The sequence below is a fragment of the Chenopodium quinoa genome, unplaced genomic scaffold (genome assembly GCF_001683475.1).
Source record: "Chenopodium quinoa cultivar QQ74 unplaced genomic scaffold, ASM168347v1, whole genome shotgun sequence".
Taxonomy (NCBI): Eukaryota; Viridiplantae; Streptophyta; class Magnoliopsida; order Caryophyllales; family Amaranthaceae; genus Chenopodium; species Chenopodium quinoa.
In genome coordinates, this window is record NW_018742214.1 from 63,891 (window position 1) to 87,552 (window position 23,662).

Below are 23,662 nucleotides of genomic sequence, written 5' to 3' on the forward strand. Positions count from 1 at the left end.
TTATATACTTGAAAGGTGAAAGGAGATATGATGTGGCTACAAGGGGTGCCTCAAATCATTGGTATACCTTGTGTTTAGCTCGACATGGAATTTTTATTTTTATTTATTTTTATTTATTTTTATTTTTATTTTTATTTTTTTTTGCAATGCAATGTGATGATCATATGCAAGGAAATAAATGCTCATTTTTATTAAAAGAAAATAAATAAAGAATCTACAAAAATTAATCTAAGGGAAAAGAAAGGTGCCTATGCTAGACTTATTGAGGAAAGGAAAAAATGAAAAAGAAATAGAAAAAAAGGTCATGAAATCTTGTCATTGAAGCTCGCCTCTTGTCTTGTGTTGTTTGCTCCGACATCATCCAGTCTTCTCGCTAGCTAGAGGCGATGGGATCTTATTTACCTCTATGAGATCTTGAATGAGGTTTTGAAACCTGTAGCATTCATCAGTAGTATGACCGCGCCCTCGATGATACTTGCAATAGGAGTTTGGATTCCATCTTGAAGATCAATTTTCTGGTTTTGAATCCTCGGTAGGGCCAATAGGTTTGATTAATCCTCGATCATAGAGACGATCGAAAGCAGCATCGTAGGTCATTCCAATGGGTGTGAACTCTCGCCTGGGTTTCCTTTTAGATCCTTGACTGTCTACGGCTAAGACATCATTATGGTCAAAGGTACTAACATTATTACTAGAGTGGACGTTTTTGGAAGAAGAAGGATTGTCACTCTTCTTTCCTTTATAGCCACCATGGTTACTATTGTTAGTAGCTTTTTGCTTTGCGAGGTCGTCTTCGATCTCGATACCTTTGTCATAGACGGCCTTGAAAGTACTCAAGTTGTGTTGATATTTTAAATGATTTGAATACTTTTCTTGGAGATTCTTGATAAACATCCTCACAGACTCCTTTTCGGTGGGGACCTCAATCATCTTGGCGGAAGTTTCTCTCTATTTATTAAAGAAAGAAGTAAAGCCTTCATTCTCTTTTTGTCTTAGCATCTCAAGTTGTCTATGGTCGGTTTCAACTTGGATATTGCACTTGTACCTATCAACGAAAGCGTTCATTATCGATTCCCAGGTAGAGGTTTTCTCCTTGTCAAGGGAGAAGAACCATTGTTGGCAAACGGTTTCAAGAGATAGTGGGAACAGAGAGGGGAAAATCTTCTTATCGATACCCTTAATGCTCATTATAGTTTCAAAATCTCTTAGATGGAAGTAAGGATTATCTATTGCCTTGAATTTAGGGATGTCAGTGGCGTTGAACTTATGCGGAAGAAGTTCCTTGTCCAGCGAGACCCCTTGTGAACTCATGCCCTGAAATTTATAGTCACTAGATAGCTTGCTTAGAATCTCTTGCATGAGGTTCATCTGTTGTTGCTTCACGGGGTCATCGACCCTAAGTGCGAGAAGTTTCAGTATCTCAATCACGCTAGTCAATTGACTCCTAAGTTCATTAACTTTCTCTTGAGTTGCCATTATCTTCTTAGCCTTTCTCTTTTGACGAATCGGTTTATCAAAAAGTAAGACTTGAACAAAGGTGTTGTCCTTGATTAATCGCCCTTCTCTCCTCGACCAAGTACTGCGGAAAAGGAATTTGGGGATACTTATTGTTAATTATTTGACTCAAACTTTATTCAACATGCAATGAATGGAGGAAGTGAAGAAAGATGGAAGAATGTGAAGAAGATTTAGGTGGAGGGATATGAAGAATTAGGAATAGAATGTACCCCCCAACTCAAATGACGGAAAAGACCGACTCATGCATGAACCTAAGACATGGCCATGGTGATGTGTACTCAAAGTGTGTGCTAAGAATAGTGAATGTAGGTGACATGTTTGGACTCTTATGTAAGACCATGGGACTTAGTGCCTAAACTCGAACATTGATTCAATTAAGCATTATTGTCAGCAAAATTAACCGAATTAAACAGAAAACTGATTAATTAGACATTAGGTGATGACTCGACAAATAACCCGAACTGTCGGCCAAGCGACAGGACTGGCGTCGCATTATGACGATTGGCGCCAGACAATTTAGTAAATGTCTGGCGCTACACACTATAACGTGGCGCTACAGCTCAGACTTCGGCGCCAATATTGGAGCTTCGGTCTGGGACTGTTTTTGGTATTATTAGTCAACTGGGGTATGCCTAAAGTCGTACTAGGTAAATTCCAATTAAAAAAAAGACTTTATTGACTCAAATTAATTAATTAATTGATTAATTAGGCAAAGTTCTTTAAGTCATTAATTTTAGTCTCAACACAAATCAAAAAACGGTTAAGAGAAACATAGAATATATGCACAACAAATAATGCACAATTAGTCAAGTAGGCACAATATGATGCAATGAGTTCGCAACCTAACCATGGCTCTAGTTCTCTAAAGTTTGGGATATGGTTTACTCAATAGAGGGTCCATGGTTAATTGTCTGGATGCACCGCGCGGAAGCCTAACCGTGAAGGGTTGGCGCGAGTGGATGGGACACCGCGAGTTTTATAAAAAAACTCGATTCCATGGTTTGGTGAATTCAACATCTCGGATGTACCCTTTGTTGCCAGGAGCGTTCAATCGGGTAGATGGAGCATGAATTCCCTGAGGGTTATGTCCATATGTTAAAAACACATATGGGTTTCAGAAAAGTGAGAAAAAATTCAATCAGGAAATAGGATCGAGCAAACAATACGAAAAACCGGTCGAAATTAGAACGCATATTTCTGGCTCGGTATTGGGGGAAATTGGCGCCAGCAATCAGAGACTGGCGCCATCTTTTAACTGTAGCGCCTAGCGCCAATACTGGCGTCTGGCGCTACGGTTAAAATTCTGGCGCCAAGCTCTGGCACCTGACGCTACTTCCCACATGCCTCAGCAGCTTTCTATGCTCGATAAAATCTTCCAGTTTCGCGTGGTGTTATTTCAGTCCTAGTTGTGAAAGACATTTCTCAAATTTCCTACGTATAAAATCCTATTGTTTTTGACTCATTACGGATGGTCTTTCCAATGAGAACCTTTTTATGCATATGACAATAATGTTAATCAAAATTATGCACATGAAATACTTAGAACTTTTCGAGTCTCATCCACTCATTCTAAATCATTGCCGAAACAAATTCAGGAATTAAAATAGAAAACCTCCCCAGTGGAGTCGCCAAAAACTGTAGGGAATAATTTCAAGCCCTTAAATCCCACTAGCTTGAACCCCACTGTGATCATACACTAAAGTACGGTGGCGTCCAAAAGGGAAGAAGATAGAGAAAAAGAGTCGCCAACAAGTTTTTAAGGAACTTGTAAACCGTTCATAGGATGAAGGTTACACCCCTTAACGATCCAAGAGATCGTCAACTCCATAAGGTCATGAACCAAATAAGGGTTCGGGGATGAAGGTACAAATCCAACCTAAAAGAGATTGAACCTGCCCTAATAATAGGCCTCTACTTTATTCTGATCGTATTCATGTGCGCTTTCTGACTAACCTGCAATCAATAGGATTAACCCTAAACCTGTTTAATCTATGTTGGTTGAACTTAATGCACAAATAACCTATTATTGGCGATCACTTGAATTATAATCATATTTAACCTAACAAGATTATTAATTATCTTATTAAGCGTGATGACAAGTACAAATTCCCTTTAACATGCATAAAAGGCGTGATCAAGCAATAAAGAATAAGCATCAAGCAACATAATAAATAATCAACAATAATTATAATCGTTATCAAAATAATAATAATAATAATCATCATAAATTATAACAATTATAATCATAATCATATTCATGTTAATAATAAAGCATAATAAAAATAGCAAGATCCTAGGCATGATACTAACAAGATTAATAACAAACCCTAGCACGTCACTAAGCAATAAAAATCAAATCTTTAGCCCTAACATGATACTAACAATCATAAATATTAGGAAGAACATAGGAAGCATCACAACAATCATATTTAATATTAAAATTACCCTAGACATGATACTAGGAATAATAACAATTTAAGCATGATTTCTACATCATAAATCAATTAATCAATATAGTATTTACTTAGATGCTTCCTACCTCTTTCTAATAACAAAATACACACTTTAGTAACTTCAAGGAAAATAATAAAAAAACAATTAAATTAAATAATTGAAAGAGAGATTTGGGACCAAACCCTCACAAATTAAACCTTTCACGTCTAGGGCGAAGGCAACTTCGAATATGGCTAAGTGTTTCTAGATCTTGTGAATGCGGAATTTTGTATTTGAGAAAAGGCTAGTTTAGAAAAAGAGAGAGATATAGAGAATAATCAAGAAAATCTTGATGAGAGTTGGTGAATTGAAATAAGAATTGATGAAATATGGTTGTAGGTGAATGAAAACGGAGTTTTTGATACAATATTTATAGAGAAAATCAGCCAAAAAAGATAATTTAAAAAAATAGAGTCTGACGATCGCAAAACAGCATTGACGCCAAACTTGGCTAGCTGGCGCCAGGCACCAGTGGCTAGCGCCAGGCGCCAATGGCTAGCGTCTGGCGCCATGCCTGGTTCCAGGCGCCAAGGCCTGGGGTTGGACGCCAAACTGGATTTCAACGCGTTTTCGAAAATCTGATAAATTTACCGTATTGGAAGATAAAATAATATAATTTCTTCGAAAATGCTATTTGATCTTGATTAAAACTCTGAAAAGTCAACAAAGTCAACCTATCAATGCTAATTGAATTAGGAATGAAAAGAACCTTCTAGAAGATTCTAGAAGACTAAAACCATTCCTAATTTCATTAGGAATGATAAATCACATTAGGCCCTCCCCTAGATCATTGGGCCGTACATAAAGCTCAAACCGGGCCCAGTTTAGTAAATTGGCCATAACTTCCTCAATATTCATCGGAATTGGGCTTATAATATATCGTTGAAAGGTCTTTGCAAGCCCCATCCAACTACACCACTATTGGACCCATATCATGGACCAACCAAACTGGATTGGTTGTTTTCTTAAAATAAAGTTTTCAAAAATAGGGAGAAAAGAAAAGAAATAAAACTTTCCGCAACACTAGACCTTTCCACACTTCGTTTCATTCGATTATGATTCGACGTGAAAGGTACTCATCACTGGGTTTGGTTTTGGGGAGACACAAATGGGTGTCTACAAGTTGTTTTTATAAATTCCTAGTATCATGTCTAGGGTCTTTAATAACAAGTATGATTAAAAGTATGATGCCTTTTATGTTCTTCCTAATATTCATGATTCTTAGTATCATGTTAGGGTTACAACTTTGATCTTTATTGCTTAGTGACATGCTAGAGTTTGTTATTAATCTTGTTAGTATCATGCCTAGGATCTTGCTATTATTATGCTTTAACATGATTCATGATTATTATAATTCTGATTATTATGTTGCTTTATATTTATTGTTATTGCTTGATCACGCCTTTAATGCATGTTTAAAGGAAATTGGTACTTGTAATCACGCTTAATAAGATAATTAATAATCTTGTTTAGGGTTAATTTGATTATAATTCACGTGATCGCCAATAATAGTTTTATTTGTGCATTAAATTCAACCAACATAGATAAACAGGTTTAGGGTTAATCCTATTGATTGCATGTTAGTCAGAAAGCGCACATGAATACGATCATAAAGTAGAGGCCTATTATTAGGGCAGGTTCAATCTCTTTTAGGTTGGATTTGTACCTTCATCCCCGAACCCTATTTGGTTCAAGACCTTATGGAGTTGACGATCTGTTGGATCGTTAAGGGGTGTAACCTTCACTTCGTGAACGGTTTACAAGTTCCTAAAAACCTTGTTGGCGACTCTTTTGCTCTATCTTCTTTCCCTTTGGACGCCACCGTACTTTAGTGTATGATCATAATGGGGTTCAAGCTAGGGGTTAACGGTTGAAATATTCCCTACAGCCTCGATCGGTCTTCTGGGAAGTTATGGAAAAAAGAAGTATATCTGATGAAGATCCCATTGGAGTACTCGACCAAAGATCTACCTGGATGGATACCATCCGGGTATATCTTATAGAACGTTCTGAATCATTCTCCGTCCCTATCGATACTTTGACTTTTGTTTTCGAAACTTGCGTTTCTCCAAACTCAGTCAAAGTGGGGGCTTCTGTAGACACCCATTTGTGTCTCCCCAAAACCAAACCCAGTGATGAGTACCTTTCACGTCGAATCATAATCGAATGAAGTGAAAGTGTGGAAAGTCTAGTGTTGCGGAAAGTTTTATTTATTTTTCTCTTCTCTCTGTTTTTGAAAACTTATTTTAAGAAAACAGCCAATCCAGTTTGGTTGTTCCATGATATGGGTCCAATAGTAGTGTAGTTGGATGGGGCTTGCAAAGACCTTTCCAACGATATATTATAAGCCCAATTCCGATGAATATTGAGGAAGTTATGGCCAATTTACTAAACTGAGCCCGGTGTGAGCTTTATATACGGCCCAATGATCTAGGGGAGGGCCTAATATGATTTATCATTCCTAATGCAAATAGGAATGGTTTTAGTCTTCTAGAATCTTCTAGAAGGTTCTTTTCATTCCTAATTCAATTAGCATTGATAAATTGACTTTTGGTGACTTTTCAGAGTTTTAATCAAAATCAAATAGCATTTTCGAGGAAATTATATGATTTTATCGTCCAGTACGGTAAACTTATCAGATTTTCGAAAACGCGTTAAAAACAGGCTTGGCGCCTAACCCCAGGCTTTGGCGCCTGGAACCAAGCCTAGCGCCTGGCGCTAGCCATTGGCGCCTGGCGTTAGTGTGGGTGCCTGGCGCCAGCTAGCCAAGGGTGGCTCCAACTCTGTTTTCTGTGCGTCAGACTCTGTTTTGTTTAATTTATCTTTTTGGCTGATTTCTCTATAAATATCGTATTAAAAACTCCGTTTTCATTCACCAATTCTTACGAATATTCACTGACAATTAGTTTTCAATTCTCGATTCTCTCATTCATTCATCAATTCTTTATTTCTCTTTTCTAACTTTGCTTTTCATACAAAATTCCGCATTCACAAGATCTAGAAACACCTAGCCATATTCGAAGTTGCCTTCACCCTAGACGTGAAAGGTTTTAATTTCTGAGGGTTTGGTCCCAAATCTCTCTTTCAATTACTTAATTTAATTGTTTGTTTATTATTTTCCTTGAAGTTACTAACGTGTGTATTTTGTTATTAGAAAGAGGTACGAGGCATCAAAGTAAGTTCTTTAATGGTTTTAATTGATATTATGATAGAGATCATGTTTACATCGTTATTATGATTCCTAGTATCATGTCTAGGGTAATTTTAATATTAAATATGATTGTTACGATGCTTCCTATGTTCTTCCTAATATTTATGATTGTTAGTATCATGTTAGGGTTAAAGAACTGATTTTTATTGCTTAATGACATGCTAGGGTTTGTTATTAATCTTGTTAATATCATGCCTAGGATCTTGCTATTTTTATTATGCTTTAATATTAACATGAACATGATTATGATTATAATTATTATAATTTATGATTATTATTATTTTGATGAAGATTTTATCTATGATGATTATTATTATTATGATTATAATTTTAAAGTCATGATTTATTATGTTGCTTGATATTATATTGTTATTGCTTGATCACGCCTTTTACGAATGTTTAAAGGGAATTGGTACTTGTAATCACGCTTAATAAGATAATTAATAATCTTGTTTAGGGTTAATTTGATTATAATTCAAGTGATCACCAATAATAGTTTTATTTGTGCATTAATATTCAACCAACATAGATAAACAAGTTTAGGGTTAGTCCTATTGATTGCATGTTAGTCAGAAAGCGCACATGAATACGATCAGAATAAAGTAGAGGCCTATTATCAGGGCAGGTTCAATCTCTTTTAGGTTGGATTTGTACCTTCATCCCCGAACTCTTATTTGGTTCTAGACCTTATGGAGTTGACGATCTCTTGGATCGTTAAGGGGTGTAACCTTCATCCTCGTGAACGGTTTACAAGTTCCTAAATAAACTTGTTGGCGAATCTTTTGCTCTATCTTCTTTCCTTTTGGACACCACCGTACTTTAGTGTATGATCACAGTGGGGTTCAAGATAGGGGTTTAAAGCTTGAAATTATTCCCTACAATTTTCATTCTTTTTTTTGTTATGAATTTTTTTTTTATTGTTTTGAATCAATGTAGTCAATCTCAGATCATGCGGTCCATCACTCACTTAGCATTCATGTTTCTCAAGCACGGTACCAAGCACTCGATGAGAGACGCAATTTGAGACGTGTTCATATCAAAGACATTGGAACACTTGCCTTTAGACATTGTTTTGTTGTTGCTTTGCTAATTTTTTTTTTTACTTGCTTTTTGAATGTTATACAATTACACATCTTCCAATCCCAGGGTTAAGTGAATGTGGGTTGAATAAAAAAGGTCAATCATTAGACGAGGATCAAAGTGGTTGATGAAGAAATGGAATATGATTGAACGGGTAACAGGGAATGACAGGGTTGCAAAGGTGCCTCAAATCTATGGTGTACCTTGTGTTTAGTTCGGTAATTGATTTTTTTTTAATTTTTAATTTTTTTTAAGGATGAGTGAATGAAAAATGCTATTATCAAGATGTAAAGGAAATTGCTCATTTTATTAATGGAATAAAGGTGAATGAAACACATGAAACATATAAAAATTTGAAATGGAAAACCTATGCTAAACATGAATGGGGGAATGGAGATGAATGATAAAAAAAATCATTAAATCTTGCACAAAAGATCTGTTGTGCGCCTTGTGTTCATTTCTTCTTGCCGCCTAGAGGGACATGAAGTTTATTTGCATCCACCAAGTCTTGAATGACGTCCTTCAAATTCCAACATTGCTCTGTACTGTGGCCCTTTCCTTGTTGGTACTTGCAATGGGCATTGGGATTCCATTTGGCGCTCCTTTCTTCAGGTTTTGGCTCTGGAAATGGCCCAATAGGTGTGATCAAGCCTTGCACGTAAAGGCGATCAAAGGCCGCATCATAAGTCATTCCTATAGAAGTGTAAGTTCTTTTCTTCTTGGGCAATGGAGCATCAAGAGCTAACACTTCATTGAGATCAACTTGGCTTATATTGTTGGTAGGATTTTCGTGCTTAGAAGACGAAGAAGAAGGATGGTCGTTCTTCTTGTTTTTTCAAGTGTTATATTGTTACTACCGGCATTCTTTATTAGATCATCCTCGATATTGATGCCAATGTCATATACAGCTTCAAAAGTGCTTAAAGGAAGAAATTTGAGATGTTACTTGTACTTGTGAGTAAAATTTTGGATGAAGAGGCGAATCATCTCTTTTTCTTTGGGATGATCTACCAAAAGTGCAATTGTTTCCCTCCACCTGTTCAGATAAGCAGTGAAGCCTTCATTCTCTTTCTGTTTGAGAATGGAGAGTTCACGTTCAGAAGTTTTACTTTGAATGTTACACTTGTAACGTTTCATGAAACTGTCGGTGACATCTTGCCAAGTTGCAGTACGCTTGGCATCTAGGGAATAAAACCATTGTTGGCAAGCATGTTCTAAGGAGAGAGGGAACACCGTAGGGAATAGTGTTACGTCCAATCCCTTAAGAGCCATGGTTGCTGAGAACGCCTTCAAGTGGATTATTGGATTGTCAGTATGCTTGAACTTTGGAATATCAGTAGTGGAGAAATTTTCAGGGAGTCTGTCCTTCACATCCAAAGGAGTGGGAGGCCGCTCCACATAGATGAAATCCTTAGAAATCTTGCTCATTTGTTCTTTGATCTTGTCCATTGCAGCCGTAGTAACATTGTTTTGCTCTATTGTGTTGACTTTGGTAGTGAGTGCTTGTAACATGTTAGACATTGTCTCAATGAACTTGTTAATGTTCTCAATATCTTCCTTAGTGGCCATTGGGACAAACTGAAAGTAGTTTGAAGGTGATGAGTGACGTGGAGATTGCAAAATTCTCTTTAAACGCCTTTTAGGTCTAAGAGGTTAATGTAGTAATGACTCGAACCGTACCAATCTACCCCTGCTCCTTGACCAAGTGCTGTGAAATAAAACAACCGCACTTAATTTTTTGACACATTACTCAAGATAGGAAAAAAATAATCATTTGAAAATAGGTGAGAATAACTCTGATCCACTCATCTTTTATTATGACGGAAATGGGGGTGCATGAACCTAGTATACGATCATAAACGACATGGTGTATGACTCGAGTAAAAAAAAATAAAGAAAGTGTGTGGACTATACTTGACTCGTGAGTGATTAAGTGATTTTATAAGACTCGTGGTATGATCGTATGGCTAGACATGTGAAGAGTAACAAAAATGACTGACGCGAGGACCAAATTAACACGGAAGACTAAAAAAAAAGCTGACTGGACTTATTTCCTAGGCACCGTGACACGGCAAACTGTACCGTGTCATTGTACAAGCTGCCGTGACGTGGTGATTTTTTTTTGCTGGAATTCCACCGTGCCACGATGGAAACTGCCGTGACACGGTGGACTTTCCCATGGCACGGCGGATGCGGTGATTTTTTTTTTGCTGGAATTCCACCGTGCCACGGTAGAAACTGCCGTGACACGGTGGACTTTCCCGTGGCACGGCGGATGCTGACGTGGCACGATAATTTTTTTTATTTTGCGCTAATTACTAAGTGAGTACGGTCCATTGAAAATCGTTAGTCATAAAATAATCCACCATAGACAAAGAAAGATTGTTAAGGTTAGGATCAAAACGATCAAACATAAAACACGTAGGCACAATGATGCAAAGAATAGTTCGCAACCTAAGGTCAAGTTCTATGTTCGACTATGGTCAGGTTTATTTGGTGTCAATAGGGTACCATGGTTAAGAGTTTGGACGTGTTAGCAATGCAGCCTCCCTTGAGGGTGTATGCCAACGGGCGGCTCCGCGAGTTCGTGATGAAATCGAACTCAACTCCATGGTTTGGGTGGATTTAATAACTCGCATGAACCCTTATTGTCATGAGCGTTTTTGGGTTGATAGAGCTTAAATCCCCCGGGGCTAAGACGCATGTAGAACACACATGTTTTTTCAGAAAAATTGAAGGAAGTTGACTGTGAGAAGAGAAAACAAGCCACCGGACTGATTTTAGGACTGTCGTGACACGGCAGAGAGCACCGTGCCACGGTGCTGCACACCGTCAGACGGTGTACTGCACCGTGACACGAAAGTCAGAAAATCTGACTAGTGCCCTGTTCTCCTTCGTACGCAATCAAGTTATTCAATTTTTTCTACGGCACAAACCTAAATGCGACGTTAAAAAGTCTATGCTTATGAAACAATGCCAAATTAGTCACAGGAATATTTTTCAAGAATCTTTCAAGTCTCATCCACTCATCCTAATTAATTAATGATAACTCAAATCGTTAGATAACCAAGAATCCTCCCCAACGGAGTCGCCAAATTATAGGCGTTGTTTGAAGTGCGCCTACGTTAAAAGCTTGTTGTGAATATGCTTGACACTCATAGGAAGTGGCAATTGACATTACGATTAGGGATAACAATTAGGGACAAAACAAAGTAGGGAGCCGCCAACAAGTTTTTAAGGAAGTTGTAAAGCGTTCACGGATCATAGAAAGGCAACCAAGATAAGGGACAACGAAAGGCAACAACGATTGACCCGTGAAGGTTACACCCCTTTCATAATCCATGATATTACTAACTCCATATGGTTGAGAACCATGAAAGGAGGATCGGGGATGATAGTACGAAGTGAGTCATGGAGTCACATTTGCCCGTATTGGCCTCTACTCGATTCTTATAGTGAAAAGTGATTCCTGTGATCTCAAAAGCATACAAACAAAGATTCCATTTGCTCCAAATTATTATTAGACTAAATTGGTTAAATATTAATGCAACACATAATTCTAAAATATCGTGATCACTTCAATTAACAACAAGATTAAAAAGGAACCTAAACTGGTTGTCCAAGTTATCTTATTAGGCGTGATTTTCAATTACATATTCCCTTTAATATGCAATATAGTGATCATAAATAATAGAATAAAAATTAATATTGGAAGCAATTTAACAATAATAACGTTATTCAAATCAAATATAAAGTAACCTAATCATGATACTAGCAATATTATAATAAAATAAGAGTAATTAAATTAATTAATTACTCACATTCTGCGCGTTCCTTTAAATTGCTACATCATGAATAAACTGTTAGTAACTTCAATAAAAAAATGTAAGCAAATGAAAATTAAATTAAATAAAAAGTAGAGTTGATTTGGTCCAAACCCTCATTTATTTGTACCTTTCACGCCTTGGTTTAAGGGGAACCTCGGGTTAAGTATCGACTCCTTGGAGTGCTTGAGGGAAGAATGGTGTAATTAGAAATATAGATTTAAGGCTTAGAATATGGGAGAGAGGGAATAAAATGATTTTTGGTGTAAAAGAGAGGAAGAAAGAAGGATTTGATGCCCCGAACTGCAGAAATGAGGGTCTTATTTATAGAGAAATTGAATAGAGGGAACACGCGGAACCCTAAAAAGATAAAAACCCTAACAATTAACACCGCGAGGCGGCAGAAAAACACCGTGACATGGTGCCAGGCATCGTCAGACGGGGGAAAATCCCGTGACGCGGTGGACAATTGGAGTGACACGGGAAATATTTGACCAACGGGAAGTGAAAACGCGTGAAGGGTTTACGTGGAAAAGACACGAGAAAATTCCGTGACACGGCACACATACCGTGACACGACAGTGTCCACCGTGGCATGGTACAGTACACCGTGTCACGGTATGGGAAAACGCGGAAATTCCACGGAAAAATCAACGTGACACAGTGAAAAATACCGTGTCATGACAACATGTACCGTGCCACGGTGAAATTTTACACGAAAAAATCTTCAAAAATGGCACCGTGACACGGTGAAATTTGACACGAAAAACTCTTCAAAAATCATCATAACTTTTGATCTGTAACTTGAAATAAGGCATATAATGTATCATTAGAAAGTTTATCAAGTCTACTTTCCAACACATTTAGAATAAGGTCAAAATACTTTGTATATTTTAAGATATGGCCGTTTTAGTGGAAGGGTATCGATTTTGGGCCGAGTTTAGTGTTTTGCTCATACCGTTTTTGTTATATCTAGGAATTGGGCTTATGATATATGATTGGAAAGCTTATTTCAAGACCTATTCAACAAAATAATAATTGGATCAAAATTATATAGCCATAAAATGACACTGTCCACAAATGGATCTAACATTTATCTATTGTCCGAGTTTAGAGTTGATTTGGTCCAAACCCTCATTTTTTGACCCCCTTGCCAGATGGGGAACCCATTGCTGTAATATTAGATCACACTGTATTCCATTTTAAAAAAGATGGGATTGCATGGGTAAACAAGGAGGATGCCTCTCAGTTCTTAAGAGGAGCGAAGTTGAACATATCAATTATTCAAGTATGCATGAGGTAATAAGCAAGCCATTGTGTCATTGTGATTACAAATTTTACGTTTATATACACCAACCTATTATCATAACATTAAGTTGATTTTGTATATCCAGGTTACTTAACAAGATTTGAAATCAAAAGACAAAGCTTATGCGGTTGGGTGGTTGTGTCCAGAGCAAACTTGTGAAACCAAAATCCGTAAGAGCTTGCATGAAATTCATGACTATGTCTTCAAAGCAGTAAGCAAATCAGTTGAAAATGGGGCAAAGTTCATTATGACACCTATTTTTCAAGAGTAAGTACGTAGGAACAAAGTTCCATATTGTGTACCACTTAAGTATACATACATGTGATGAATTTAACATTCTTACCTTTTGGCGTAGGGAACATTGGATGCTTTTGGTAATTTGTGTACCTACTTGCACTATTTATCAATTTGACTCTGCTCGTCTAACAACGACAAGGAGAAATGTTAAAATGAAGACTATTGTGAGCTTGTAAGTCTATTTTATTGTTTCTTGTTTCTATATATACATTATATGTATGACATACAAAACAAGTAATACACTTATAATTCTAACTTTGTTATTTAAATGAATAGTTTTTTCACGAGGTTTAAGCTAAATGGAAACAGTGTGAATAGAAAAGAACCTCTATGGAAACTTGTGAAGGTAAGTAAAGTGTATGTTTTAGATGATATCGTATGGAATCTATTTTGGTACCCTTAAAACAATTTTACACCTTAATCTGTTTTTTTTTTTTTTGAATTTTACTTAGTGTGCTCAACAAAGAGGTGGTACCAGTGTGGCTTTTACACAATGAGATACATGTATGACATACTCTCCAAATATGGTGAAGCAAATGATATTGATGAGGTATGAGTTTGACCTTTCATTCTTATCAACTTTTGTGTATATATATTCTGGCTACAATGGTTTATATACTGTCATTGGATTTGACAAACATTAACTTCATACACTGCACTAACTTTAGTTGTTGATGTGACATCATGGCTATGATGTAAACCCGTGTACAAATATATTACAACTGCTTTAATTGGCTAGCCATGATGATATTTGAATTAATTTTCTTTCCAGATCACACCATACTATTGTAAAGTGCCTTTTGTGAAGGTTGTTCTTTGGTGGGTTCAGTCTTCATATGTATAAATAAAATGTGGTTATTATAGCATTGTTGTGACAGATGGTTTCCTTAAGATCCTTGACCCCTTATATAACTTAAAACATGTGTCTTCACTGCAAAGTACATGTTGAGGGCTTACTGTGTTCCTGTCCTTGTTAGATTGATTCCTTTTTATACTACCCGTATAGCTGCATATTCATGAGCATGTGGGTATATGGAAGAAATTAGTCTTTTATAATCCATCACAATAAAACTAGTCTCCGTAGTCGCAAAAGTTTAGTCTCGTAGTCGCAAAAATTTGGTCTTGCAGTCGCTAATCCGTCGCAAAAGTAGTCTTAAAACATTGATCGGTGTAGTTTCTAATCCGTCGCAAATATATTACGACGAACAATAATTTAGTTGCTAAAATTTGAAATTTAGTCGCTAAATTGTAGTTGCAAAGGCGTTGCAAATCTGTCGCTAAATTTGCGACTGTTCAAAAATTAGTCGCAAAAATGGATTTGCGACGAGGCCTTTGGCAACGAACCAAACTAGTTGCAAATCCGTCGCAAATCCATTTTTGCGACAGATTTGCGACTACTTTGGCCGTCGCTAATTACCCTTTTTCTTGTAGTGATAGCAATCTGTGTGTTGGGGAGTGGTTAATGTATTTGAAATAAAACATGAGGTTTGGAGTATTAAGTTTATGCACTATCTGTTGTGCTCATTTGAAATTGGGGAGAAATCCATGCAGGGCTCCCCTTGATCTTTTAATGCTGGAACCTACAAATGTTATCATTGATGCCTGATTTCTGATTAGCACATCTCTTGCTCCCTTGCAGTTTCGATGTGGTTATTAATGGTATTGTAAATCACATAAAAGCATCCCCCCTCCTCTTCCTCCCTCTACCAAAAATAAGGGTCTTTCTATATCCTTCTGAGAGGTATAGGAGGGACTAGGAAGAGTGGTATAGACTCACCACTCAACTCAAGCAATGAAACAGTAACACACACAAGGATATAAGAGAAAGGCTTGATCTTTGATTAATATGGAGATGGAAATTACAAGCTACAGCTTATACTAAGAAGAGATAGCTAATAAAGATTTAATCTTGCACTAATCTATTTATACTGATAATTCTAGAATAACATCAAAAACGGTATAACCTTTCCATACTATACTCTCTCCTTTTTTTATATCAAGCATTCCTCCCATTCAGTACCCTAATACAATCATCCGTTTGTCTTCTACAGCCTATGTGGATTGCACAGAATTTCATACCTCCTCCCACAATTCTTAGTGGTCATTTTTTGTCTTGTTGTTGTTGTCATATGGCTGCTCTGCTTGTGCTCTGTACGTGTCCTGTACTGCTGATTTGTGTGCTAATTTGTGCCTTTGCGTATAAACCTTGAATGGCTGCTGCGGCTGACTCACTTGGTCCATAGCAAAGAGGTATAGGAGGGACTAGGAACAATGTGACACTAATTTCTGATGAAGTGAGTACAAATAAAAATATATCTTAAAATTGACTCTTTCATTCATATATAACCACTTTTGAACCTATGTGAGTCAATTGTTGTCCAAACGCCATTATTTTTGCATAAGTGAAGTATATAAGTGAAGTATTATTATTATTGTTATTAAAATTACTTTAATGACTTACGACATATATTTTATCATGCATATTGTGGTAATCTAATTTTGAGCCAATTAAAGTATTTTTTTCATAAAGTTCATGAATACAGGTCCTTCATGGGTATATTACACGTAAAAACAGAGGAGGTGATGTCGAAATTTTAATTTATTAATTATTTATTACCAAAATAATGGTTTTTTTTAAAAAAAATACTATTAATTAGCAACGCGTGTTACACATAAAGCGCAGCAAAAAAGTTATTATTTTATTAGTAGAATTTATTTATTTGCGGGGGTTAAGTAGAAATCCGCCGCAAATAAATGCATTGATTTGCAGCGGATGTCGCCGCCCTGGCATTTGTAACCATCCGAAAAACGCAGCAAATTAATTAACCGCTGCAAATAAATGTTTTTCTAGTTGTGAGGGGAACATAGTCACAATAGTTAGTGGCATAGCCATCACCAAGATCTGCACCATTCCCACCACCAACATTACCTTCAATCTGTTTAGGAACATGGGACACAAATCTCCGTTGATTTGGGGTTTATTTTTGCTCAATAACAGAAAAAATCAACAAATCAAGTTGTAAAAAACCCAGATCTGAAAATTTGAGATAAGAGATAAAATGAACAGTGAACAAAGCATTCCAGATCTTCCCTCAAAAACTCAAGGAAACTCGAAATTAATAAGGGCTTTTGTAGAGGGGACAATTGCGAGCATAATGAGCTCAATTCTGTTGAGAGAGTAATAATGGTCAAAAGTTTGGCTCGGAATATTAAAGCAAGGCACATGGTCCCAAATATTTGTCCACCACTTTATAAATCCAACTCAGCAAAAAATAGGATAATTGGGTCATTTAAATTGGGGGATGAGGGTATACTTGCCAAAAATGTATTCTAAAATTTTAAAGATTCTATAGTAGGCATAACATTTTGGGACATCCAAAATGGAATACAGACACGTAATAATGGGACGGATGTAGTATTAAAAAAATAATGACTCTTGTAGTATATAGAGTAGTAACTTTAAATACTTTTAAAATACACAAACTATTGCATCAATCCGGCGGGGTTTTGCTTTATACCAATGATCACTCCCATCGACGGAGTTGTTATTGGCGGTGGTATCGTCGAAGGTGAGAAACATGTTGATTGTTGATTATATTTTTCCATGATTTATGCATGAATTGGCTTGATAATTGCTTGAGATTCTCAAATATTTCGAAAAATGCCAAAAAAATCGACTTGGGTCTTTCTTGTGTGATGTATAATTGTTGAAATTTATTGTCCTATGTGATTGTATGTTAAATTGTGAGCATTTCGATAACAAATGGATGAATTTTGGTTGAGAAACGAGCATGTTAGCTTATACCCATAAGCTTAGTACAGGACCTTCAATGGTGTTCTCGCCATTGTTGACCTTCAATGATAGGAAAACAATTATTGTATTGGTTTACTTTAAAAATAAAGATTACTAAGTATAAAATATGTATAATTTTATTGATTTATTGTCTAGATGAGATCATCTAAATGCTGGATGATATCATGTATTGTGTCTATATATATATATATATATATATATATATATATATATATATATATATATATATATATACATATTCCTCTGTTGTGTTTATAATTTGAGTATGTTTTATGAGCTGGATGATATCCTTTATTGGCTACATGATATCATTTATAATTGTGTTTATGATATCCTCTATTGGCTATATAATATCATTTATAATTATATCTATGATATCCTTTATTGGCTTGATGATATCCTCTATTGACTTATAATTGTGTCTAAGATATCATCTATAGACTGGACGATATCCTCTATTGGTTATATGATATCATTTATAATTGTGTCTATGATGTTTAGGCTGGACGATATTCTCTATTGGCTATATGATGATATCTTCTAACAAAGTGTAGTATCCTCTACAAAAATAAATTGTACAGATCCTCTATCAATAACTGCATATCCTATAACAAAAAATACTCCCTACATATTTTTTTAAGTGTTACAATATGACCGACACATAGTTTTAGGCAATTTAATTGACTTATATAAAATAAGAGGTAAGTGGGGTATTTGGAGTATTAAAAAATTGTAAAAGAAATATAATGGGGTTAATAGTTTATTAAAAATTAATGAATGTGAGAGGAAAGATATAATAAAAAAAATAGTAGTGGGTTTGAGTGGTAACCATCAGAAAAGAGAGATATAATATTTTAATATAGTTTTTTGCCAAAAATTAAAGCGTAACACATATTAAAACACGGCCGAATTTGGTAAGTGTAATATTACCTCCGTTACAGGTTATGTACATCGATTAGACATTTTCTTTCTCTGCTTTATGTCAAATCGTTGCACATAACTTGTAACGAAGGCAGTGGCGGACCCAACCTTGTGCATGGTGGGTCAGGTGACCTAGCACAAAAATAAAGAAGTTAAAAATATTAAATATTACAGCTAATTAACATATGTGCTTATTAGTCTAGTGGTTGAGGTCTTACATTTATTTCTAGAGGACCCAGGTTCAAAACCCGCCAAAAGATAATATACTCCCTCCGTTGATATTTAATGGTTTGACAATGCATAATTTACAAATTACTACACAATGTTATAGTGGTGAACACGTATTCTTAGTTCACACCTGGTAATTTATTGAAATTAATTTTTATTCGTTAACTTCATTTCTCAAATCCTACCTTCTTAGTTGTCACTAGGTAATTTGTTAAAGTTCATCGTTTTAAATATTTTTGGTACTTTATTAGTGATTTGTCATTATCCGTCACAAATCCTTCTCCTCCTCCTCCTCTCTCACAAGATATTTAATATTTTTAGAGTGACTTGGTTTTATTAGTTTTAGAATATTTATGCATTAATTACTGATTTATATGCGGTCAATTATAGTATACCTTAAAATAATAATATAGTATACGGTCGGTGACCCAGCACCCATAAAATCCTGGATCCGCCACTGAACGGAGATAGTACTTATTAAAAACACAGAGGAAGTACATATCCTTAAAAAAAATTGTACGCATTCTCTATTAAATAACATATATCCTCCAACAAGTTGTACATATCCTCTATCAAATAATACATATCCTGATCAAATACTGCATATCATATATACTCGACGCACGAATTATTTGGTGCAGCTTGTCGTACCCAATACATTCTCTTTAAAATAAATTTAACTCATCTTACAATAAATTAACATACGCCCAACTTTTTTTTGAAGAATGTGTGTTATATGAAAGAAACTACTGTACATAGATTTCACTCCAACATGCGTACAACCTAAGATTTTGTTCAAGGTAGCCACAAAACAGCCAAAAATGGTAAGTAAATATCACTGTCACACGGTGTATTATTGGTGCATTATATCCATTTAGGCCCTGTTTGATTCACCTTAATTTTGCTGAACTGAAATTATTTTTACAGAACTGAACTTATTTTTACTGAACTGAAATTATTTTTACTGAATTTAAATTATTTTTACTGAACTGAAATTATTTTTACTGATTTTCTATTATAATTCTTTTTTAAGAAAACTGAATTTTACTAAACTGAACTTATTTTTACTCAACTGAAATTATTTTTACTGAACTGAAATTAATTTTACTGAGCTGAACTTATTTTTACTGAACTGAAATTATTTTTACTTAATATTATTTTTTTAAGGTGAATCAAACAGGGCCTTAGTGTAGGGAATAGGGATCTACAAAACAAATCCCATTTTTTTTGTCCGACATAAAATCACATTAATCACGTGAATAGAAACAAAACTTTCATAAGTACATTTAACATGAATCTTGCCTAGCATTATATACTATAAAAACATTCAATGCAATAATTAGCTTTGGTGTATATATAAGTATGCTTCAGTCAAGGAACATATACAAACAATAAAGCTAAGGTAAAACACATATACATTACTTAACAAAGCCCTTTCACAATCAACGTAACCCTATTCCACCTTAAAATGGCATCCTTTCATGAAACTCGAGCGTTCCAAAGAGCTAATGCCCTGGGTGGCCATCCTGCCACGATCTTTACCATTGGCACCGCTAACCCTCTAAATGTAATGTATCAATCTAATTATCCATATTACTACTTCCGTTCAACAAAGAGTGAGCATTTGACAGATCTTAAGGCCAATTTCAAGCGCATATGTATGCCTTTTTTCTTTATTATTATTATTATTATTATTATTATTATTATTATTATTATTATTATTATTATTATTATTATTATTATTATTAATCCCTCTATTCTTAAAAGTTCAACTCACTTTACATTTGTATGGTCTCTAATGAACATCTTTGACCATAATATCTTCGGCTATATATAAGTGAAAATTATAAAAAGTTGGTATTTAAAAATTTTATACTCCGTAATAAGGGAAATCTAATAAGATACCTCATTATTTCTATTGTATAAATCATAATATATGGTCAAAGTTATTTTATTTTGACCAAATGAATAGTAAGGCCCGTATACTTTATTTTATTTCTGCGGAACTGAAATTATTTTTACTGAACTAAAATTATTTATGCTGAACTTAAATTATTTTTACTGAATTGAAATTATTTTGCTGAACTAAAATTAATTTTGCTGATTCTCTATTATATTTCTTCTGTAAAGTTACTGATTTTTACTGAACTGGAATTACTTTTGCTGAATTAAACTTATTTATACAAAACTGAAATTATTTTTACTAAATATTATTATTTTAAGGTGAAGTGAATAGAGCCTAAGTAAGTCAAACTTTCAAAAACGGAGGTAGTATTTTTTCTTCTATTCTCTTACAAACATAACATTTACTTTTTTTACAAATTGCATTGATTGTGTCAAGCAATGGGCAATGGCGGATCTTAGTTGTGGCGGGGAGGGGCCCGACCCCCCTAAGTTTTATAGAGTTGTTGGTTATAATTAATTTGATGTCTAATAATTACATACTTGTATAAAAAGTTGTAGCATATACATAAATTGATTAAGCATTGTTACTTTTAAGTAAAAAGTTGGAGTATTGGAGGATCAAACATTGGCCCCCCTAATTTTTTGATCAAAATCCACCAATGATGAAAAGTTATTTATTATACTTTAGGAATATTTTAGTCATGTGGAATCTTGATTATAATTAAGTCTTGTTCAGTTCACTTTAAAAATAAGTTCAGTTCAGTAAAAATAAATTCATTTCAGTAAAAATAAATTCAGTTCAGTAAAAATAAATTCAGTTCAGTAAAAATAAGTTCAGTTTAGTAAAATTAATTTCAGTTTACTAAAAATAAGTTTAGTTCAGTAAAATTCAGTATTTATAAAAAATAAATATAATAAAAAATCAGTTAAAATAATTTTAGTTCAGCAAAATTAATTTTAGTTCAGTAAAATTAATTTTAGTTCAGTAAAATTAATTTTAGTTCATTCAATAAAAATAATTAAAGTTCAACAAAAATAATTTCAGTTCAGTAAAAATAATTTCAATTCAGCAAAAATAAAATTAAGTGAACGAGGCGTTAGTTATACTATATTGTTACATTAATTAGTTTTAAACTCACCTTCAACTTTCCAATAAACCAAAAATACTACTATCACATAAGTAAATTTTTTATTACGAGTATTATTTAAGTACATTTTTACCTTTAATGCACGATATTTATTGTACGCCACCTTATTTATAAGTTCGTAAACTTTTTAAGGTCGTACATTGCCCTGATCTTATATTGCACTGATCCTAAATTGCACTGATCCTAAATTGCACATATATATGCAGGTGAAAAATCAATGATCAGGAAACGTCACTTGTCCATAACTGAAGAGATGTTGAAAGAAAATCCACATTTAGGTGACAATAATGTTTCTTCCCTTAAAACTCGTCAAGCTATATAAGCTAAAGAAGTTCCTAAACTTGGTAAAGAGGCAGCTGAGAAGGCCTTAAAAGAATGGGGGCAACCCAAGTCCATGATCACCCATCTTATCTTTGGTACTAACTCGGATGTTGATCTACCCGGGGCCGATCTCCGGCTTGTCAAGCTTCTCGGCCTCCACCCTTCGGTAAAGCGATTTATACTACGCCAAGGCGGTTGTAATGGAGGTGGTACGGTCCTTCGTATAGCTAAGGACATTGCTGAGAACAACCCTGGTGCACGTGTATTGGTAGTTTGCTCAGAGAGTACTACCATTTGTTTTCATGCCCCGAGTGAAGCCCACTTAGTACCACTTGCCATTTTCGGAGATGGCGCCGGGGCAATGATTGTGGGTGCTGACCCTGATGAGCCTACTGAGCGGCCCATCTTTCAGCTTGTTTCGACCGGGCAGACTACATTGCCGGATTCTGAAGATGCTATTCAAGCACGCCTTAGTGAGGTGGGGATGATCGTTCAACTAAGTCCGGATGTCCCCAAAATAATAGCTAATAACATCGAAATTTCATTAATCGAATGTTTTGAGCATTTGGGGATCAGTGATTGGAATTCCATTTTTTGGGTCGCTCACCCTGGAGGACCAGCTATCTTGGACCAGATAGAAGCCGAACTCAAACTCGAGACGAGCAAACTGAATACTAGTAGGCACATACTAAGCGAGTTTGGGAATATGTGGGGTGCAAGTGTAGTATTCATAATGGATGAGATGAGGAAGAGGTCATTGAAAGAGGGCAAAGCAACTACAGGGGAAGGATCTGAATGGGGTGTTCTAGTTGCGTTTGGTCCTGGCACTACTGTTGAAACTATCGTTCTTCGTAGTATTCCGATTACTTATTAGCTAAGATGAGAATGAGGGATATTTTAAGTGGTTAGAGCTCCCCTGGCCTCCCGATTTCAAAAAATTCTGAGATTGATACTAATCACTTGCCTTGTGGCTCTCTGATTATCAAAATAAAATATAGCTACCATGATTTTAAATTGTTTTCGGATTCTAAATATTCGAAAATATATTATTGTAATATAATTTTCATTTATGATAATATTTTAAGATAGAATCAAGGTAAGTTGTGTAATGATATTAAGGATTTATATGCTATTATTGTGATATAATTTTCATACCTTTTATTTTGTCTTTTTAAAACTTGTCTTTGTGTAAGAGTAGGCTATCTGGGAAAAATAAATGTTTTGATGATTTTAAATCAAAGATGATTATGCATGTTTGTTAATTTATTCATAGAAAGAACAAATTATGTATAAGATAAGAGGCAAGGGATTATAGCAAATAAAAGGAACATGATGATGAGCTATATATAATACTCCGTATAATAAGCAATTTAAGGAATATATGAACAATAACGAGCTATGGTTGGTAAGCTTGATGATGGCTAAGGAATACATGAAGGTAGCTTTAATTTATATGTTACATAACTTATTTTCATAAGGTCGGTATTCTAAGCTTGATGATGGCTAAGTAACACATCACTTATGTAAATAGGTATACATACATAATTTTACTTTATGAGATTAGTATTCTATGTATGCATGAGTTGTATATAT

General features: G+C 35.1%; 1 long non-coding RNA gene and 1 pseudogene across 1 annotated transcript; both read left to right on the forward strand.

Annotated features, from left to right (window-relative positions):
- Positions 1-13,863: 13,863 nt before the first annotated feature.
- Positions 13,864-14,208, forward strand: LOC110734139. The gene is made up of 3 exons (XR_002513772.1): positions 13,864-13,904; positions 14,009-14,078; positions 14,185-14,208. It is a non-coding gene; the product is annotated as an uncharacterized LOC110734139 (long non-coding RNA).
- Positions 14,209-20,104: 5,896 nt separating this feature from the next.
- On the forward strand, positions 20,105-23,066 carry LOC110734148 (annotated as a pseudogene).
- The last annotated feature ends 596 nt before the right edge of the window (positions 23,067-23,662 follow it).